The sequence below is a fragment of the Onychostoma macrolepis genome, chromosome 15, assembly GCF_012432095.1.
Source record: "Onychostoma macrolepis isolate SWU-2019 chromosome 15, ASM1243209v1, whole genome shotgun sequence".
Classification (NCBI taxonomy): domain Eukaryota; kingdom Metazoa; phylum Chordata; class Actinopteri; order Cypriniformes; family Cyprinidae; genus Onychostoma; species Onychostoma macrolepis.
The window spans coordinates 24,131,583-24,154,765 of record NC_081169.1 but is presented as its reverse complement, the minus strand read 5'-3'; the positions used below and the strand labels follow the sequence as shown (position 1 = coordinate 24,154,765).

The following is a 23,183-nucleotide window of genomic DNA, read 5'->3' as shown; positions in this document are numbered from 1 at the left end:
AGCGCTTGGAAACAATGGAGCATGTGCCCACCCCAAACGTACACACGAGTCCTGCAGGTGTTCAAGGCTCATGGTAGCACCACATATGGCTAACCTCTAATGACACTTAATGACACTGACAGGGAGAGAGAGACAGGTAAAACGCGCTTTAACACAGATCTAGGCTGAAAAGTATGGCGTGGATAGCTGATTTTGTCCGGAGCTGGACTAAACCATGGACATCACACTGAAGGAATGATATTTACTCAAACATTAAGTCAAAGTGCAATGGGGAATTTGCTAATCATGACCAACATGACATGTCTGAATTCACTAACGCTCATAAAATAATGTCTGATATGTAATGCAAACCAAAAAAGCGAATGCTATTTTGAGAACATGCAGACATCAATCCAGGTGAGATTTTTTTCCAAAACAATTAAAAGCAGCCTGTAGGGAGAGGTAACATCTGAGGAGAATTGTTAAGGCTAATTGTGGACAATTAAAATAATTACATGAAGCATCCATATCTTCTATTCATCGATGGCTAGAGAGTGGTTTTAAATGACTTCCCAATTTAACCCTTGAGACTTGGAGCTGCACATATGGTGTAGTTAACTTCTTTTGTTAGCCGTAGGTGGGAACAAAACGAATGTCATTGCCTCACGATTTCCATGGATACATCCAGTGTTTTGGTGAGCTGCTTTCTTAATGAAATCCTTGGTTATGACGCCATCACAACAGGCAACCGTTGCAAATGCAGTTGTTTTTTGTGGCGAGATGAGAGAGGAGGAATAGTTTGGGTAGCCAATGTAGTCAAAGAGCACTCGTGAACTTGTTTTTTTCTGATTACGTTGTGCGATAGCCAATAATAGTGCAAAGTCCCGTCTTTTAATGTGAGGTTAAGGTTTTAAAATCGCTGCGGTTCGTGCACACACTCTCAAGCACAAAATCGCTAGGCTCATGCCCATTCACACTAATCGAACTGCAATCCCTCAGCCATCTGGCAGACATTCACCCTCACACACATGAACTCTCGCTCACGCACACACACACACACACACACACACACACACACACACACACACACACACACACACACACACACACACTCTCTCTCTGACACCCCAATCAATTAGTCTTAGGGTTGTGGAGGAATGTCGACCAGGCAACTCTGAGCTCACAGCATTCCATCTAACACAGGCACACACACACAGAGACAGAGGCTTATTGGACTCAACTATTACGAATGAAATAAAGCAATCAAGGGCATTTAAATGAGAGCATGTGGAAGCAGGTAGAGCTTTGCTGAAAATGCATTCAGAAAACAGAAAAAAAAAGGAGACGCTAACCAAAAATCATTACATGAGGTTTGTGGTTTGTGTCTTACCAGTGCTAAGTACATATGTGCTTATGTGGGCAGGTTTTGCAATCCTTGTGGGGACAAAATTCCTAAAAGTGTCCCTTGGGGAACAGAAAAACCTGACAGAATTTCCTTGTGGAGGTTTATTGGCATATAGAGAATAATTAAAGTCTTAAAGGGATAGTTCACTCAAAAACTTCATGTATTTTCTACTTTTTTGAGTTCATTAAATTAGGTGTAATTTGAAGCCTAAAGTCGTATTTTGTGCTCCACACAAGAAAGTAAGTCACGGGTTTGGAACATGAGAGTTATCAAATGTTGACAGAATTTTCATTTCAGCAAGTGTCACTATTATTATTGCTTATACTACGGGGCCGTTGAATGCTTGAATCTGATTGGCTGCCGAACGTTCTAATCTAAGGTGTGCAATTATTTTCAGGGAAACGCACGGCGAAGTAGTTCCAGGCAGCTCTTGACCGCATTACATGACCATATCACTTCGCCAAATGATTTCTGTTATTTCAAAGGTCTTACAACAGCAAAATAACCAAAATCCACAACGACACTGGCCAAATAAATAAATATATTAAACAGTATGATAAAAACGACAGATCATGTCCATGTTTTTGACACAAAATTAGCTTTATTATGTACGGAAAGCACATACTCTATCTCTCCCACTCTCTCTCCCTCACAGACCGCACATACATAACAGTTACAGTTTGCACACACTAACATACATGGCGCTAATGTTGTTAGCGCTACTCTGACGATTTTATCAGTAGTTTAACAAGCGAAGTAACAACAACGGCGCTGTTTGTGAACAAAAGGAACTAAGTTTCACTATAACTAGAGACATTGCTGCCGAACACTATTGAGAGACGCACAGAGGTAATTCTCTCTCTCTCGCTCTCTCTCTCTCTCTCTCATAACTTAGTTATTAACCGTATCAACTGCATTAATCTGTTAACAATGGCTCAGTCCTCCGTTACTATGTTTAAAATGACGTTTTGGAATTAGCAACAGAGGCGTTGGATGAAATGCGGAAGAAATAATCCTACTCACAATAGTGATTTAAGTAGAAACACTGGACGAATGCCTTGAAATATATCATCTGATCGATGTCTTGAGGTCTGGCAACCGTAGTATAAGCGGAATAATTGACTTCGGCCCGTTGAATCATTAGAAAATAATGCACACCTGAGGTGTAACTGCCACTCCGCGAATCCAACGGCCCGTCGTCAATTATTCCTTACTCATACTTGCATTGTTTGTTCTATTGGAATGATACCTCAAAAGCATGGAAATTATTGATGTTTTTAAGTGATTTGATGCACAATTTTTGCCTGATGGGCAATAAATTGGACAAAATCTCATTGAATTGATTTGAAGGATGGACCTGAGCCATATGTCATAGAGAGCCAATACGTAACCACTAGAAAAACTGGCAACTACATAGCAACTTTAAAATCTTGTTTATATTTTAAATACTGGTTTTGTTGTCTGGAGTTTGAAAATCCTCACACAGAAATTTATATTTAGATTATATATTCCATAATATTGAATAAATTAAAGGAACAGTTAAACCAAAAGAAAAAGAAATTATATCATTATTTATATCATTTACTGTTCCATAGTTAAACTTACTGTGAAGTGGGAGCATTTTTAATTCAAATACACACTCATTCTTCTGTTCTGTCTGTGGTAAATATTAGGATGATTGCAAACATATAGAAAGGAGATTAAGATTTGTTGTTGTCATATCACAACGAGTAGACATATGCAGGCACAAATATGTCTAAAACAATCTACAGATGGTTGGGTATGACCGGTTAAGGACATTAAGTTAGATTGAAAAGAAAATTGCTGTAGGGACTTGTTGGCTTCACTGAGGTACGCAATATACTGCAGCATGCTGTTGTATGTATGCATAGACGCACTTGTCTTGGTGTGCTGAGCTTGAGCGTGTTATTTTATAATAAACTGTGTGTTTACTGTAATGAGAGTCATAATGAATGGCTCACACAGACAGGAGAGTTCAAACTCTTTATGTGTGAAAAACGCACATAGCCTCCCATCCTCCTCCTCTTTATTTCTCTTTCTAATGGGATCATGACTCCATGTTTTTCCTTCCTCCTTTCTAATTAAAAAAGGCCAGTCACTCATGTTGTCTGTCTATCTATCTATCTATCTATCTATCTATCTATTTCTAGTTGATCAATATTTGATTTGATTTGAGAGTGAATATCCACTTTAAGTTTTGTTCTTCAGATGACTCAAGCTGTATGAATTACTTTTTCACAACCTTTTTGTCCTTTCTGGAGCATGAGACTTTTGAACCCCTTCAAATTTCTTTCTATGGACAAAAACTGTTGAAACATTTATCAAGTATTATCTTTTATGTTCCACAGAAGAAAGAAAATCATGCAGTTTTGGCACAACATAAGGGAGAGTAAATGATGACAGAACTTTTATTTTAGGGCGAAATGCAGTGGTTCTGAACTTGTGGGTTGTGACCTAAAAATAGATTGGGTGTATTTTCTGGTTCACGAACAAGCAGGGAAAGTGATTTCACTTTATTTTGATGGTCCCTTTAACACATTCTATTGACTATAAGTAATGTTGCACCTACATTTCTACTAACTCTCATTAGAATGTTAGTAGTGTATTAGTAGACTGGTAGGGTTAGGGTTAGATTAAGTTGACCAGTTCTTGCAAAGTTACTTATAGTCAATAGGCTATCTGTTGGGTGACCAACACAATAAGGAGTCAGTAGATATGAAGCAGACAGTCTACTAATACTCTTATGAGAGTTTGTTGACATGTAGTTGCAACATTACTTAGTGTCAGCAGAATGTTCAAAAGGGACCATCAAAATAAAGTGTTACCGGGAAAGTTAATGCTAAATTCAAATACTAAAATGCTAGTAACCATGCAATCATGTATTTAGGATGACAAAATAGGTGTTGAACTAAAAACGCTTCAACTGTCAAGCTTCTCAGTATTTTGGTGCAAATTTGACACGAACAATGCATAGCATGCCTTCATTCTCAAAACCCACAAACAAAGGCTCAAAGAAAATTAAATAGTTAGAATCTTGAAATAAAATAAATTTAAAATGAAATAAAATAGTTTAAAAATCATTATTATATTTTAGGTAGTTGCCAAAGCATTGATTATATTAAAAATAAATAAATAAAAATATGTAGATATATTAACAGAATGACTAAAACTTAAATTTAAAAAATAATAATAAATAAATAAAAAATAGGCCTATATAATATTATTATATTTCAGCTAATTGTCTAAGCCATAATTCACATTTAGTTTAACTTACTGTACCAAAATAACAAAATAAAGCAAAATTTACAAAATATTGAAAATGGAAAATACAAAAGGAACCAAAGACTGAATATAGCTAATGGCACATATTCTCATTTTCTGCTTAACACTCACAAGTGCAGATTGCAGATTATTTGTTTTTGCACAGGCATCAAAGCAATGAGCTCATCAGCTTGCGTCTGTGTGTTTATGTAGTTGCAATGCCACTTAATTTGTTCCTAGTTTTCTAAGCATTGTGATGATGCATTTACTCAAACAGGAGCTGTTGGAGAGGAGCTTATTTGAAGTGGGACATTCTTGTTGTGGCTCATTCAGATTCATGCATTCCACTCTCGCATTCCTCTCCATATTGAGGCTGGCTGGTTTATACAGCTTCTATAGTCGCTACACAAAAGGTCTGGTTAATTAGCAGCTTTGTCAGTTTAATAGAGTGCCACACATAACATGTACACATACACACACGCTTTTTTTTCTTTGTCTGTCCTGGTTTGTGTTGGTATATAATGAGGTCCTCACTTGCACAAGGGACAGTAAAACTGCAATCAGTGTTCAGAATGTGTGTGTGTACTTGAGTATGTGTGTTGTGAATGCATCAAGGGACTGAAAGGCACCAGGTCTAGGTGGCGATCTTCTTTTTATGTCACACAACAATCATACAAAGAGGCCGACAAGGAAATGATGAAAGCCGGAGCTCTTGAATGCATCTTCTTGCGCTAATAAAGATGAACAGAACGACGACACGGTCTGACCCTGACCTTCGTAATTCCTCTCTACAGAGTTGAGAATGTGGTTTTGATGTCAGGTTTGAGCATGTGTTTGTGTGTGTGGATGGATTATGTTTAACTAAAACTAAAACCATAAAAAGGTGTTATGCAGTTCGTTATTTTAGTACAAAATCGAAAACTGAAATAAAAATCAAATGAAAAACTAAAAATGGCGAAACACAACAAAATGAAAAAAATAAAATAAAATATATAGCCTGATAAAAAATAAAAAAAATAAAATGTATAGCCTGAATCTGTAAGTGTCTGCTAAATGCATAAATGTAAATTTAAAATCTAAAACAAACTGAAATGACAATTCACTAAACCTGGTGAAACGTAAAAACGTAAAAAAGCAAAACAACAAAATTACTAAAACTTTCATTACAATTAAAATGAAAACTGAAAATACAAAAATAAAATATATTCAGATATTTAAAATATAAAACTAAAATTTAAACTAAAGTGAAAATTACTATATAAATTACTAAAATAAGCTAAAACTGAAATAAACAATTAATAAAAACTAACAAATGTAAAAATTTAGTAACTAATAAAAATGACTTTAAAATAATATTTACTAAAATTATTATTCATTTAAATTAATTAAAATATATTTAATATTTTTAAATAATAATTTAATCGTTTAGATTATTAAATAATAATTTATTAATGATTCAACGCTTTTTTACTTGAAGTAAAAAAATGATGTACTAAAATGAAATAAAACTGGCTAAAATAACTAAAATAAAAATAAATAAATAAACAGAATTAATAAAAATGTACAGACATAAAAAACAACAGCTAATTAACTAATAAAATTGCAAAATGACTAAAACTTAAAATTAAAATGAAAACAGAAATTACAAAGATACAATCTGATTTAAAATATTTAACTATAATAAACTAATAGTATGTCAGTGTTCTAATAAAGATGAACAGCATAGCGGCAAAGAGTAGCAGGTTTGTTATAGTTAAACAAACTAAAACTAAAACCATTTAAAAAAATGTGTTACTTATAATAAAAGTTGAAAGTATAATAAAATGAAACTGAAATAAAAATAATTTCAAACTATTAATACTACCTAGCTAAAAAAAATAAATAAAACTTTTGCCAAAATTAAAGTGAAAATCTCATCAATACTAAATCTTCTCAATGAGCACTAATAAAGGTGAACAGCACTGCAACATGGTCTGACTCTGACCTCCATTATTCCTCTCTAGCAGAGTAGCGAGTGTGTCGCTGACATCAGGTTTGATTGTGTGTTTGTGTGTGTGGATGGTCTTTGGCTAAGAAACTACGCCTCATTAAGTTCATTGACTCAAAGGTTCATTAAAAACCAAGCAAGGCAACAATCCAAGTTAACTGAAGCCCACCCGCGCCACCCTGAAGTTCGTCTTAACACCGCCGCCTCTTTCCACATTTGCACCCCTGAGTTCCACCACTCTCTCCTTTTTATTCCAGTCTCCCTCTAGACAATAGATTCCATCTGTTAGCGAGACTTTCTTTCCCAAGGCTCTCCTCAGGGGGGCCGTGAGCCCACGATTCTGTGACTGGAGCCGCTCGCAGGTGGAGGGTGGGCCAGTCACCCAGCCGCGGTCTCCACGGACACATTCACTGCAAGGGAGGGAGCGAGAGAACGGCATGATGGTGGCTTAAAGGAAGCCAGAGAAAAGAGATTTGAGAGAGCCTTCGGGAAAAGCCCCTTAACGGCGCTCCGTAGCTTTCGCGAGGCAGCTGCACGTGCGCCGAGAGGCTGCTCAGCTGCTTTTTAAGTACTTTCAAAGTGGGAGAGGTGAAATTTCTGAGCTAAACTAATGACTCTCACCTACCTAGACTGAGGAGAGAACACCTGCAGTCGACAGGAACTATGCAGTCATTAATGAGAGAGTCTTTAGGAATATTGTGTTTTAAATCAGCCACTGATTCTTACAAAACGAGCTGCAGAAACTGAGGAAGAAACCATCTCCTCTTCTTCTGTTTTCTCACAGAATGTGTGTTTTCCCTTGTCTGTCACTCAATATGGGTCAACACTGTCAGATACAAAAATAATGTGTCAAATATTTATTAGAAATATTGACAAATCTGGCATTCGCCTCAGTGAGTCAATGAACTGAGACTAGACGATGGTTTCACACTGATATTCGGTTCCATCTATTGAATTGTCCCCACAGTCAGGAAATCTTACCGTGTGACAGCTGATGGTGACTAAAATAACCATAGTTTGCATTTCACTCATGCAGTACAGCCATTTTGTTTTTCTGGTGCTGCTATGTACAAGCAGGATCTGCTTAAATTGTCTAAAAATCCCAACTACTTTACTATTTTTATGGTGGAGTGAGTGACTTGACATATCAAAGAAAATGTAAGCATAATAAATTAAAATTGAACTGTTGAAGGGTAGTTCACCCAAAAATGTCATCATATACTCATTCTCAAGTTGCATCAAATAGTTGATGGTAACCATTGACTTCCGTAATATTTTCTTCTACACAATGGAAGTCAACGGCTACTGACAACTGTTTGGTTACCAACATTGTTCAAAATATCTTCTTTTGTGTTCAGCAGATGTGTTTTACTCATCCTCAAAGCATCCTAGGTGTATATGACTTTCTTCTTTCAGACGAATCCAATCGGAGTTGTATTAAAAATTGTCCTGGCCCCTCCAAGCGTTACAATGGGGGTAATGCTTTTTGCCAACAGTCCAGAAGACGTAAAATAAAGCGTGCACATCCATAATAAAATGTGCCTCACACTAGGGCTGCACGATATATCGCATGCGATTGTCATGCGCATCTCGTCAGTAAAGCTGGTTCTGTGATTAGTAATAAATCTCCATCACCTGTTTTCAAATGGAGCGGCATTTAATACACAGAGCCCTAGTTCACTGACGCAATACGCAATATCACGTTCAATATCGCAGGCGATTCATCTGCGATTCTGAGCGCGAATTTTGTAGCTTGTCGCTGAACTACGGCTCTGTGTAATAAATGCCGCTCCATTTTCATTTTTGGGTGAACTAACCCTTTAATATAAATTGGGCTTGGAAACAATTCCAAGTTTTGAACGGTAGTGTATATATTAAACTTAACCTAAAACATATAGATAAATAAACATCAGTAATATGTCCAAATAGAAGAACAGTTATATCTAATAATAAACCTGTTTAATGAGGATTCAAAGCCTTCCTATTTTTACTTCTTGGGGCTTTTATTTTTATGATATTTTTATTTCCTGATTTTAATTAATTGTCCATACATTTTCTCTAACACCATCATGATATGTCAGCTCCATCACATAAATAAAATTTTATATATATATATATATATATATATATATATATTTTTTTAAGAAAATTTTAGCAATCATCTCTAATTAAAAAGCAGAACTATTTTTACATTTTATTTTGTAAAAACTAATGGCACATGATTTTCTCATGTCTCAATGGATTTGATTGGATGGTGAAAAGTTGCCTGTGTCTGACAGGTGGTTGGATGCATGGGTTCAAAGGTTGGGCTAGTTTTCTCTGGCACATATGGAAATGCTAACAGACATCTCTCTACAGGTATTTTACACCTTGGTTTGAAAAAAAGAGGTTGATGTCACCCAAAAAGTACAGTAATTTCATAGGCAGAGCAAGTCATTTGATTTTTTTTTTTTTTTTCATTGAATTACCACAAATCACTCAAAATAAGATATTCCATCTTTCTTGTCCTTCACAGATAAAATAAAGTCATGCAGGACTGGAATGACATGAGGGTGAGTAAATGACTGTATCATTTTACTTTCACTTTAAAAAGAGTTAACTAGAAATGTATTTTCATGTTGCATTTGACGCGTTATATAAGCAAATTTGGTTGTAACAGAACTTGATCTAGCAGGCTTTATTAATAACAGCAAACAAAGCCCTGACTGATGTCTCACCTTATACAACAAAATATATTTTTTTTGCCATCTATCAACAATCAAGGTCTTACACACTTGTCAAGACATTATCACGGTCGTGATAGAAATTACATGCAGATACGGGTGTTCAGCAATTAGCCTTCGACTACACATTACTATTTATCTCATGCACCATCATGCCTTCAGCTATTTATGCAAGTTTCATATAATCACATTTTCCTGCATCACAAGTTCAGAAGTTGGAGGTTTGAGGAAGTGAAAAATGATTTTAATCAGACAAAGTTCCACTTATAAAAAAAAACCTTGCACATGGAGATGAAAAGGTAGCTGAAAAGCATAGCGGAGTAAGATCTCATTGTGCGGTCGTCTGGAATCAAAGCAGCCTCAGATATTTTAAATATATGCTTCGGTTAAAATGAGAACCGACTTGCCGAGATTAGCACTCGAAAACTATTGAGAATTTCACACTCGAATCAGTTCTGCGAATCCTGAAAGCTTGAAGTGGAGAAAGAGTTTGTTCAACGGTCAGATATGGAAGTGATGCGATGAATTAAAACTTAAACTATGCCACTTTAAACTAAGGTGCTTTGTCGTAGGATTAGCCTAGTTTTTGACCTCAGCCGTTAATTAAAATGCCTTTCACAAAGCAGAAGAAGGTGGCCTTCACCTAAAACACACCCCGAACCCCATCTGTTGGGTTACGTGACTGTACGAGTGTGTTTACGCGTGGGCAGGAGCAGCTATGAGACAGTGCATGTGGGTGGAGGAAGGGAGATAATGGAGCACATGGCTTAAGCTATTAAAGGACTGTTTTACAGCTTAATCGTTTTTTTGTTAGAGGCTCCATGCCGATCTGTTCTGGGTTATTTCTGCCGCTGCCGTTTCCCTCTTTTGGAGGATTTAACCGAGTTTACCCCTCTAATCTGACTCGTTTGTTAGTGATACTCAGACCTGTTTGCAGCGTTCATTGTACGGCGCCCACTTATGCATGCGTGTGTGTGTGTGTGTGTGTTCTCCTTCAATGAGACGGCTCTACTTCATTGCTGTGTCCATCACTGTCAAATATGATTGTGTCTCCGGTAAAACAACGGATGGGCTTGGCACGACTTGAGTTTGTGGGTCCTTGGAGACCTTCAGTCTGTAGATCTGTGTTAAAGCAGTTGTTTTTGTGCTGAATGAGAGAGTTTGGGAAGGAAAGAGGGTTCGTGTGTGTGTTCGTGTGTGAATGTTTTTTAATGAAGTCTCGTACACTCACTAAGGCTGCATTTATTTGATCAAAAATACAGTAAAAACTGTAATATTGTGAAATATTATTACATTTCGAAATAGCTGTTTTCTGTTTAAATGTATTTTAAAATGTAATTTATTCCTGAGATGTAAAGCTAGGTTATTAGTGTTATTACTGCAGTCTTGATCCTTCAGAAATGATTCTAATATGCTAATTTGTTTCTCAAGAAACATTTATTATTATCAATGTTGAAAACAGTTGTGATGTTTAAGATTTTTGAAACCATAATACATTTTTCAGGACTTTTTTATTTAAATAGAAATATTTTATAACATTATTGTCTTTACTGATGTCTTTTGATCAATTTTGTTGAAAACAAAAGATTAATTAAATAAAGATTAAACTAATTTACTGTACTGCCATATTTCAAATCCTTTTAAATCATGTTTTGCATAGTTCATTCAATTATTCAATTATTTATTTATTATTTAAATACTGGAATATATCTTTTAAACACTATGAAATTTAAATGTACATACTTATATAATTCGCAGATTCATCTACTGCAGCACATCTCTTGTATCTCATTTACATTCTTTACATTTGAATGTGGTGCCATGGTTTATTAAAAATGATAAAACACCACTAGTTTTCATGTATTCCATGTTTAACCAATTGCACATATTCAAATTTCTCATCTGAAATTTGAGAGCTACATTGATGATGAAGATTTTTAGAGAACAACTTATATTGCACTTATGCATTGCATTTAGATTTTCTATATTTAGAAAAAGTTGTATGGCCCACTTTTATAGTGCTTTTTTGTCAGTTTTGAGGTTTGACGGCCCTAGCCATTTGTGTTGATTTGCAACATGCAGATCCTTCTGAGCATCACATGTTACGTTCGGTGGAAGAAAGTAAGTCATTCGGGATTGGAACAACATGAGGGTGAGTAAATAATGACAGAACTTTAATTCCAGTGAACTCTTCCTTTAAATCTACTAATGTCAACAGGTTTCTGAGATCATTAGTGTCATATGAAACCATCTTTGACGTCACTAATTTAGCCCTAAAGGTCTCAGTGTGTTTGTCTGTACAAAGACATGCACATGCAAATGAATGAGTCTAATGAAGCTTGTTTAGCGGCACTGTTTGGTGGAGTTTCGTATTATTCAAATGAGTATTTTCTAACTGTGTTCTCAAAAGGTCACATGTGTGGTGTTTGTTTGAGTTTGTCTTGTTGTGTGTGTGTGTGTGTGTGTGTGAGAGAGAGAAAGATAGCATCAGTAATAGGCTTACGGTGGTGGAGCGGTAAATAAGAGAACGGGACTCACAAGGTTGGCCACGATGCTCATCTTCTCTGACCTCCCGTTTCAATATGGGCCCCATCCCTCGTTTTATTCCTCCCCTCCCTCGCTCTTTTCCACTCATTCACCCTCCTGTCTCTTCATCAGCCCTTCATTGTGATAGATGGCACGTGGATGGACAGTAAAGTGCTAAAGTTTGTGGGCCGTGGAACCCACACCGCTGCATAAAAAAGAGAGCGAGAGCGAGAACGAGAGGGCTGGCGCTTCCAGAATTGGATGGAGCGGAGGAAACACGTCAGCATTTTCTCTCCCAGTACGTTTCACTCAGCGCGATTGAGTCTTATTATCTGACCCCTCTCCCTCTTCACACTGACCTGATAATATTTTACCACTCACACATTCTCGCTGTCTCCCTCCCTCTGTCTTTCTGACAACTTCCTCTCTCTCTTGCATGTTGTCGCACCCACACACACACACACACACACACACACACTTTCACACTCTGCCGTTCTTCCACTCATGCACCTGTACTCATGGCGGTGGCATCATTATTCTACATAATTGCTGATTATGATTCTGAATAATTGCCTTAGCAGACCACATGTCAATTTTTATTTGTTTACATCTCGATAGAAATTAACTTTTATATTATTTATTATCTCCATCAAATAGTTGCATAAACTGCATAATTACTGATTATTGTGTGTCATTAAATGCACACACCATATGCTAATTTGCATTTGTTTGTGTCTAGATATAAATAAAGATTTTTGTTTAAAATCATATACTTTTTATATAAAATTACTTATGATTATACATTGATGCATATGCATATTTGATTATATCTAGATATATAAATTAGTTGTTCAATTAAATCTCTTCCGTATAGTCACAGAAATTAAGGTTAATGATTATTATTATGAATAATTACATATCCAGACCATACGTTTTTATATTTATATTTATGTCTAGATGTTGTATAAATAAACTTTTATATTTAATCTTTACCATATGGTTGCATGAACTGCATAAATACTGATTATTATTGTCAGTCATTACCAACACAGATCATGTCAATTTGTATTTATTCATTTATTTATTTTATTTTATTTTAAATCTCATATCATATAATCACATAAATTACACAAGCCATGTAATTTTTCTTTTTATTTGCGTTTATATTGATATAAACAAACTTTTATATTTAATCTCTGCAATATAGTCATTGAAATATCAGTTAATGGCTATTATTATTATTATTATTATTGTTGTCATATCCAGACCATATGTCATTTGCATTGTATAATCATGACATATGTGTAGATGCTGTATAAATTATAAATTTATTTATGTTTGATCAATAGAAATTATTCATGTAAATTTGGTTATATTTGATTAGTGAATAATTAAATTCACAGATCATTCAGTATGTTGTGTTATATATATATATATATATATATATATATATATATATTAGCTTTTATTATATTTGATCTCTAGCAAATTGTACAATTACTCATTATTGTTCTGAATAAGCAGGCCATATTTCAAATATATTGAAAAATGAATAAAATAAATAAAATATATATTTTATTTTTATTTATAGATGTACTTTCATATTTAATCTGTTTTATAAACACATAAATTACACAGCTAATGAGTAATGTTCCTCTCTTATGTCGCCATTAGACATGAAGTAATTAGTGCAGGAACATTGACTTTCATGCCATAGATGGATTTCTTGGAATCAGATACGGAATTGAAAATGTTAAGTCCAGTTCACCAATTGAAATATCATCTATATAGTTCACATAAAGTGTGGGGTATTTCCAGTATGTGGACTTATTTAAATGCATCTCACACTCTCAAATGTTTCCTTTGGTAAATGAGCCTTAATCTTTGAGACTCATTAAATTTTAATTAAAAATCTATTTCAAACATTGTAGCGTTTATTCTGGATTGTATTATCAAGCGTGTTATATAATCAGATTATTTTTGGAAGTCATGAATAAATGAAAGCAGTTTTGTTTTTATGTTGTAATACCTGATTATCTGACATTTTTATTTGATTGATTTGATGACAAATTTAATCAAAACCTCTCCTTTCTTCGTGACACAGGCCTACACGGTGCATGTCTACCAGTGGGATGTGAAAACACCAGCAAGCCAAGCATAACGCTGCAATTTTGGAAGACCAGCAGCCTAAATAAATGGGTGGTGAGAAAAAAAGAATGCATTCTTATTTTATAATTGCAATTATTGAGATGAATCTTTTTATTTCCACTTATAAATCTAGATAGTCTGTCATTATTACAGTCAGATACTGTTAAAATACATGTCATAAACATGGTTGCAATGTCTCTTATCTGACCCCTCGTCAGCTGTCAGAATATCACTGTATTAAATAGCTCATATTCAGAAGCTCGTTTGCGGTTTTGGGTTAAAACCGAGCCGATTTGAGGATTAGTGTCTCTTCAATCTGGCTACCACAGCTGGTTTCCTCTCAACACTGTCTGACCCCCCGTATCATTGGCAGAGTGTGTTTGTGTGCGAGTGTACGGTAGCAAAAACCAACCAGATCCGGGGTCCAAATCCCTCTTAACCAAAATTAATCATTTTTTCCACCTGCTCAAAGCAGTCCCTTGTGGGTCACCAACAACTAAGGGATTAGAAAAGACGCCCGTCCCCCCTCGTATGACCTTTAACGTCGATATAACGTTCCTCAGCACGAAGATCCAAGCGATCTGTCTGAGACTTGTGAGATTACGCCAAACTTGTGTCCCAGCCAGACTGCAGCGGCCAGACGCGCGCTTGTTGATGAAGGTGATTTCTGTAATCAGAAATAGGCAGATTGGTGTGTTTTGATGATGTGCCTGTGTTTTGAGTGCACTTATGTGTGTGTGCGGCCGCTCTTTTAAAGCAGATTTGGCCTAGTAGGTGCAAGATGTGTCAGCATTAGTGGCATACTCGGTTCTTTCAAGTTAATGCACAACAACTGAGTCATTTCCTCTTTTACGCTGACCCTCTGTGACACTCTTATGAAGTCAGAGTTGCAGAGCCCCATTGGTTGGTTTGGTTAGGTTATGCTGGAGAGCTCACGAGGACCGCCGGGTTCTTGCTCACAAGCAGTGCATTAGCTAAGCACTTAGCCGCAGACAGACCAGAGCGCAAGTCGTCTTCAGGTCAAGGCTGTACTTATCACAGTGTGCTACACTTCAAAACTCTCATCAAGTGCAATACAGTCGTACTAAAGCTAAAAACTGTGTTTGTACTTGATAATTCAAGGGTACAAGAAGAAAATACAAAGCATTGGGGATGCTCTGCAAACGTTAGTGAAATTGTGTACAAATTACGGGTTATTACTAGCTATTACTAGTCATTAAAAAAAGTGAATAAAAAAAAGAAAATAGAAACCCAGGGAATAAAAAAAAAAAATACAATGGTAATAATAATAACAGCTGGACCCTTAAAAGCTTTGCAATTATATATGTTATATACATTTTAAAAAATTTTAAACAACATCCATTTACTTCTATAATGTGACATATACCGCTGTTCTAAAGTTGGGAGTCAGAGATTACATTTTTTTTTAAAGAATAAAATATTATATATATATATATATATATATATATATATATATATATATATATATATATTTTTTTTTTTTTTTTTTTTTCTGTATAGATGCATTAAAATGATAAAAAGTAAATACAGGTGCTGGTCATATAATTAGAATATCATCAAAAGTTGATTTATTTCACTAATTCCATTAAAAAAGTGAAACTTGTATATTATATTCATTCATTACACACAGACTGATATATTTCAAATATTTATTTCTTTTAATTTTGATGATTAGAGCTTACAGCTCATGAAAGTCAAAAATCAGTATCTCAAAATATTAGAATATTACTTAAGACCAATACAAAGAAAGGATTTTTAGAAATCTTGGCCAACTGAAAAGTATGAAAATGAAAAGTATGAGCATGTACAGCACTCAATACTTAGTTGGGGCTCCTTTTGCCTGAATTACTGCAGCAATGCGGCGTGGCATGGAGTCGATCAGTTTGTGGCACTGCTCAGGAGTTATGAGAGCCCAGGTTGCTCTGATAGTGGCCTTCAGCTCATCTGCATTGTTGGGTCTGGTGTCTCTCATCTTCCTCTTGACAATACCCCACAGATTCTCTATGGGGTTCAGGTCAGGCGAGTTTGCTGGCCAGTCAAGCACAGTAACACTATGGTCATTGAACCAGCTTTTGGTACCTTTGGCAGTGTGGGCAGGTGCCAAGTCCTGCTGGAAAATGAAATCAGCATCTCCATAAAGCTTGTCAACAGAAGGAAGCATGAAGTGCTCTAAAATCTCCTGGTAGATGGCTGCGTTGACTGTGGACTTCAGAAAACACAGTGGACCAACACCAGCAGATGACATGGCAGCCCAAATCATCACAGACTGTGGAAACTTCACACTGGACTTCAAGCAACATGGATTCTGTGCCTCTCCACTCTTCCTTCAGACTCTGGGACCTAGATTTCCAAATGAAATGTAAAATTTTACTTTGGACCACTGAGCAACAGTCCATTTCTTTTTCTCCACAGCCCAGGTAAGATGCTTCTGACGTTGTCTCTGGTTCAGAAGTGGCTTGGTAGCCCTTTTCCTGAAGACGTCTGAGCGTGGTGACTCTTGATGCACTGACTCCAGCTTCAGTTCTCTCCTTGTGAAGCTCTCACAAGTGTTTGAATCGGCTTTGCTTGACTGTATTCTCAAGCTTGCGGTCATCCCTGTTGCTTGTGCACCTTTTCCTACCCAAATTCTTCCTTCCAGTCAACTTTGCATTTAATATGCTTTGATACAGCACTCTGTAAACAGCCACACCTTTCAGTAATGACCTTCTGTGACTTACCCTCTTTGTGGAGGGTGTCAATGTTCGTCTTCTGGATCATTGCCAAGTCAGCAGTCTTCCCCATTATTGTGGTTTCAAAGAACAAGAGATACCCAGAATTTATACTGCAGGGATGGTCATTTATTCAAACTCAAATGTAAATATTCTAATATTTTGAGATACTGATTTTTGACTTTCATGAGCTGTAAGCTCTAATCATCAAAATTAAAAGAAATAAACATTTGAAATATATCAGTCTGTGTGTAATGAATGAATATAATATACAAGTTTCACTTTTTGAATGGAATTAGTGAAATAAATAAACTTTTTGATGATATTCTAATTATATGACCAGCACCTGTATATCTGTGACATTTACAATGTTGCTAAATATTTCAATTTCAGACAAATTATGTTTTTATTTATGTTCATTAAAGAATCCTGAAGAAAAGTCATGGTTTCCACAAAATTATTAAGCAACTCAACTGTTTTTAACATTGATAATGATAATAAATGCAAATATTGCAAATCAGCATATTAGAATCAGTGGTGGACGAAGTACACAAATCAAGTACTTGAGTAAAAGTACAGATATGTATTGTAAAATATTACTCCAGTAAAAGTAAAAGTACTGCTTTTTCAATTTTACTCGAGTGAAAGTACAAAAGTACTCGATTTTTTATGTACTTAAGTAAAAACATACTGATAGATTTATTTTGCAATTTTATATAGACTACTTAATGTAATTTTATATTAGCACATATTTTTATAATCCTACTGCTCAAAATACCTGGGATTAGGAAAATATAATTATATTTTCATAATGATTTTTTTTTTCTTCACAAACCTTGTCTGTGGTGTTAAAATACCCCTGGCCAAAAGCCCCCAGAGGGCATAACTTCCCACTTTTATAATTACTGTAGTTACCATGTTCTGAACATCACATCCTTTTTCCCTCAGATGTAATCTATCAATGTGGTTGAATAAAAATATTTGGACTTTATATCTAAAACTTTCCTCAATTTAGCACCAGCAAGCTTGTTAGCTAGACAGTTAGCATCAGCTAACAATATTCACTTATTTTTAGTATGGTTATGAATAAACATTCATATATGTGTACTCGGCTAATTGATCTAAACAATATAACAATTTATAGGTCTACTGTTGATAAACAATATGAAAAAAACTGCTAACGTTACAGCAGCGGGGAATATGAACGTGCATGAGTTATTTTATTTAATCTGTTATTTTAATGTTTCGTTTTTTGACCTAAAACATAGAGACACTGACATGAATTACAATTAATTTAACAAACAATGCTTATTTAAACACTTTTGGAGATTTTTAATTAATTAAGAAAATATTTCCACAAAAATATTAATGGTATTTAAATTCTCATCACTGATTATATTTGCACTCAATCTTGTGCGTTCAGCTAATATATTACACAGCTAATGGCTCTATCAAAACAGAACAAATAATGAATAAACATTTTTTGGGAAAATGCAACTTTGCTACCTCAATATGCTTCCTCGGATTTGATGGTGAACTTTTGAAGCCAGACATTTACCTGATAAAAGTCATAAATTAAGTAGAAATATGTGTGCTTGATGCATGAAAACAATAATCATTGGTTCTCACAGCAGGCACGTTTGAGCTTCCATTTACCATATTTAATGTGCATAAGATAAAATAAAAATGTAATGTACTTGTCAAGATGAAATAAAATTGTAAGGAGTAAAAAGTACTGTTTTTTCTTCAGAAATGTAATCAAGTAAAAGTACAAGTAGTCAGTTTAAATTGTACTTGAATAAAGTACAAATCCCCCAAAATAATACTTAAGTAAAGTAATCAAGTAAAATTACTCAAGTATTTTACACCTCTGGACATTAGTAACTTACTTTTTGCAGCATCAGTTGCGCACACGCTCACAAGATCTCACGGTTCTTACTTGAGTTCAGTTCACTGGAGACTCGCTCTAAACGGATCATTTGAATCAGTGAGTTGTCGACTCGAGAACAGCTGCAATCGGCTCATTCCAATTCGTGAATGAATCGTTTGTTGCGATTTGCGAACCGATTTAACAGATTCATTGAAATTAATCAGTTTGTTCATGAATCAGACATCGCTTCTGCGTCTCAGAGCACGTGATGTATTATAAGGAGTGACGATATGTTTTATGAAATGCAGTGAAGTAAAAAGTACGATCTTATGCTTTGGAATGTAGTGAAGTAAAAGTAAAAGTTACTCAAAATAAACTACTCCAGTAAAGTACAGATACTTGAAAAATTTACTTAAGTACAGTAACAAAGTAAAGCTACTTTGTTACTGAACACCACTGATTAGAATGATCTCTGAAGGATTCTGCGACACTAGGTAATGATGCTAAAAATTCAGCTTTACAATCACAGGAATAAATTACATTTTAAAATATATTCAAATATAAAACAGTTCTTTTAAATTGTAATAATGTTTCAAAATATTACTGTTTTTACTGTATTTTGATCAAAAAATGCAACCTGGGTAATCTTCTCAACTCTCAAACTTTTGAATGACTGTATTTGTGAGTTAAACTGGATGTTTAAAGAGACAAAATGAACTTAAACATGAAAAGTGGTCTCTATATGGCAATTATTTGTCTGACAAAGATTGGGCATGTCAGCAGAACATGCAAAATCATTTCATAGACAAAGCAGATTATTGCGTTTTGATGAAGGATTATGAACATTTACATAATTTTTTTTCTTCAAAAAACGAATTGTTCACAATAAAACCAGGAATGTACTGTATATCAGGAAAGTAAATGCTGTCAACTTGGATATTAAACAGCTCAATGACTCGTGGACATTTCAGATCAGTTGTTTTAATATGTAATGTTCTGAAATTAGTTTATGATTTGTTGTAAATTGAGTTTAGGTCTGTAATGCTAATTCATTTCCTGGATTGTTTTATGTATGCTTTGTGCATTGCATTAAACCAAATCATTAAATCAAAGAAAAACACGCATACGTACATGCACACACACACAAAACCCCAAAAAGATTAAATAAAAAAATATATCAGCATGTAATGAACTAACCTACATTCAAGTCAATGTAAATCTCCACCACGGAAGTGGGCTAAACTCTCCCTTGAGGGAAAGAGAGATAATGTTTTAACAAAAACCTGCCCATTTTTTCTTGCAAATCACATAATCTAAAAGAGGTCACTGAATCAAATATAATCGGACGGTAATTCTTAAGTTGCCTAATTCTTTCTGCAAGTACCAAGTATGTGCCATTTTTAGGATCACAGGAGTGAAGCCATATGTAAGATCTTTGTTCCAAAAACAGCATAGGTGTGTTTCAGACGGGCAGTAGGCAACACAATGACACTACCTAGTAAGATACCTTCTTTTGACCGAAAGCAGACAGCATCACATGTATCCTTCATTTAAAAAGGCAGATCCCAGAATGCAATACTGCTCAAATTCTTGAGGTCGGTAAGGTTTTGTAATGTTTTTGAAAGAAGTCACCAAGCCTGCATTTATATGATCAAAAATCCAGTAAGACAGTAATATTATGAAATATTATGAAAAAATTCAAATAGCTGTTTTTCAGCAGCCATATTACATATTGTGGCATAATCCTTCAGAAGTCATTCTAATATGCTGATTTGCTGCTCAAGAAACATTTTGATTATTGGCAATGTTGAAAACAGTGTGTTTTTTTGTTGAAACCAGGATTGTTTGATGAATAGAAATGTCAAAAGAGCAGCGTTTATTTGAAATTGAAATCGTTTGTAACACTACACTGTAAAAAGTGAAAGTTGACTTAACTTTAAAAAATTGAGGAAACCCGTTGCCTTAAAATTATTAAGTACATAATAATTAAAAAAATAAAAAAGTTAAGTGAACTCAACTTATCACTTTTTACAGTGTAGAAAGTAGCTGCCTAAGTGGTGAGACAGAGTTGCAGTGAAACTTTCATCAAGTTTTGTTAAATCCAAAAGAAAAAACAGCATTTATGCCACCTTGGCACAGTTGTATCCAGAAGTAATGCATTGTAGAAGTCATGCCAGTTGGATCCGGCACTAATCACACTGCTGTTGTATGGTATTAGCACAGCGCTCTGCCGTTAACAGCCTCAAGCTGACAGCAGGTCTGTAGGATACAGATCATGAAGGCTACAGGGTTAGGTTGTAATTCCTAGGCTCAGAGCGCTCGAATGGGATCCGATCTTGAGCTTGGGCCTTCAGAGGTGTGTATGGGTCAGTGGGGTCCTTTTTCATTAAATACAGCTCTGTTTAAAGTGAGCTGCTGGGAGAGTTAAATTCTTTCTGATGAATTTGGTTATTAGTGTCTATAAAACCTTATTCCCCTCATCTTTTATCTGTGTAACCTGTAGCTACTGTTTGTATTCCGTAATTAAACTTCCTGTCTCCCTCTCACTGTGCTTTAAAAAGGGAATAGATGGTGTGTGTGCTGATGTGTTTTGGACTGCGTATCTGTGCAAAGGAAACTCTTCCATATGAATGTGTACACGAAGATGGATTCATGTAAAAAATGACTTATTTACTAAAAAAAGTCCACAAACAAATCCAAATATAAGCTGCTTGCTGTACGTTGGCAGTAAAGAAAAGACTGACTGCCAACCAGGGCTGTCATCAAAAAATAAATAGATAAACACATTAATACAATTATTATTGTTATTATTTTTGGTGTTGTTGTTATTAGTATATCAGTTTATATTTAATATATAATTTATACACATTTAATTCAACAGTTTACAATTTAATATTATATGTGTCTCTCTCTCTTTTCTGTGTACATATAAGTATTAAAAAATGTCTAAAAATATTATATAATATTAATAAAACTATTATTAGATCAATATAATTAACATGTTTGTAACAGTTTATTTTTGTAATTTATTTTTACATTTTATTGTACAATTTAATATTGTGTGTGTTTTAATAATATTATAAAATATAATTAAAATTATATGTATAGTTAAAAATATTTTAATAATGTTATTAATACACACACATTATTAAATTGTACAATACAACAAAAAGAAATAAATAAACTGTTCAATACACTGTATAAATTATATATAGCATATAAAATTGTTATATATATATTTATATATATTCTTTATATATAGTATACACACGCTATATATATTTTTACTATTAGGTAAATTTACTATTATATTAGTTTATATTGCACATTTTATTTAAGTTTATTTATTATTATTATTATTATTATTATTATTGAGGAGATTGTTTTACAAAACAATATTACCTGTGAATTGGGACTGTTTTATCGTAGAAATACATAATGAAGGCATTTTTTGTCTTCGCAGTGAGTAAGGCTGGCAACTGAATTCAGTGTTTGATGCTCAGAAGCCTTAGAAAGGTTACCCATCAGGATTATTAATTTTCAATGAGCACATATGTATTACATGAGCGTGTTTTTGTTTTATACTGTACACCACAATCTCTCACATACATTTTTACTTCCAGAGCCCCTCTTACACTTATACTTTTATTGCTGAGGATATTGCTTTCCTTGACCATTTTTCCTTCACCGTATCTCTCCCGACAGGGTTTGGTTGTTTGTTCATGTGTATTTGTGTGTGTGTGTGTGTGTGTGTGTGTGTGTGCACGAATGTGCGTGATCTTCACTTTCTGTGAACTAACTTTGCAGCATCTGTGTCTCCTGGTACTTTTTTTTTTCTTCTCCTTCCTCTGGTTAGCCTTACCCCATCCATCTCTCATTCACTTTTTACCCCCACCTGCCTACCATCCCTCTGTTTTCTGAATTTGTGTGTGCTTTCTGCCTGTTTGCATTTTTTTCTTTCCTGTAGCTCACTATACAATTCTTTCTTTGGATTTGGGGGTAAATATGCAGACAACTTTTTCATTTTTCATTGTAGTAGTTTGTGACCATGCTTACGTGTTTCCTTGACTAGTAAGGCTTTGTTTTTGCTGTTGAGCAATGCATGTGCTTGCATTTGCATATGTATGTGTGTGTGTGTGTGTGTGTGTGTGTGTGTGTGTGTGTGTGTGTGTGTGTGTGTGTGTATGTGAGTGTGTGGGTTCACATTAACCTGTGCCTGGGGGCCACTCAACATAATGACTGAGCAACAGGCCCCAGCTGTTCACATCTGTCTCTCCAGCTCTCTATGAAGCACCTACCCCATGCCTCCTTCCACTTCTGAAGCACGCCTCGCTGTGTGTGTCTGTTGTATGTGTGCATGTAGTTTTGTGTGTGTGTTGAAGGCCGTGGCCTTGATAGACGCACATAGAGCTATAAGAGCACTCCACCCAGTTCAGCTGAAATCTACAATCTGTCTCCTCTTGTGACTGAGCTTCACGTCTTGCTGTTTACACATTCAGATTCAATGTACTTCTAAGTCACCCAGATACGGTGA

General features: G+C 35.1%; 1 protein-coding gene across 1 annotated transcript in view; it reads left to right on the top strand.

The window, feature by feature from the left end:
• Positions 1 to 2,055: 2,055 nt before the first annotated feature.
• The window catches only part of nphs1 (NPHS1 adhesion molecule, nephrin), a 112,996-nt gene continuing 91,868 nt past the window's right edge, over positions 2,056 to 23,183 (top strand). The window contains exons 1-4 of the mRNA XM_058744640.1: positions 2,056 to 2,233; positions 9,169 to 9,205; positions 11,410 to 12,200; positions 14,007 to 14,104. The gene's annotated coding sequence lies outside the window, so the exon portion shown is untranslated. The remainder of the gene's footprint in view (positions 2,234 to 9,168; positions 9,206 to 11,409; positions 12,201 to 14,006; positions 14,105 to 23,183) is intronic.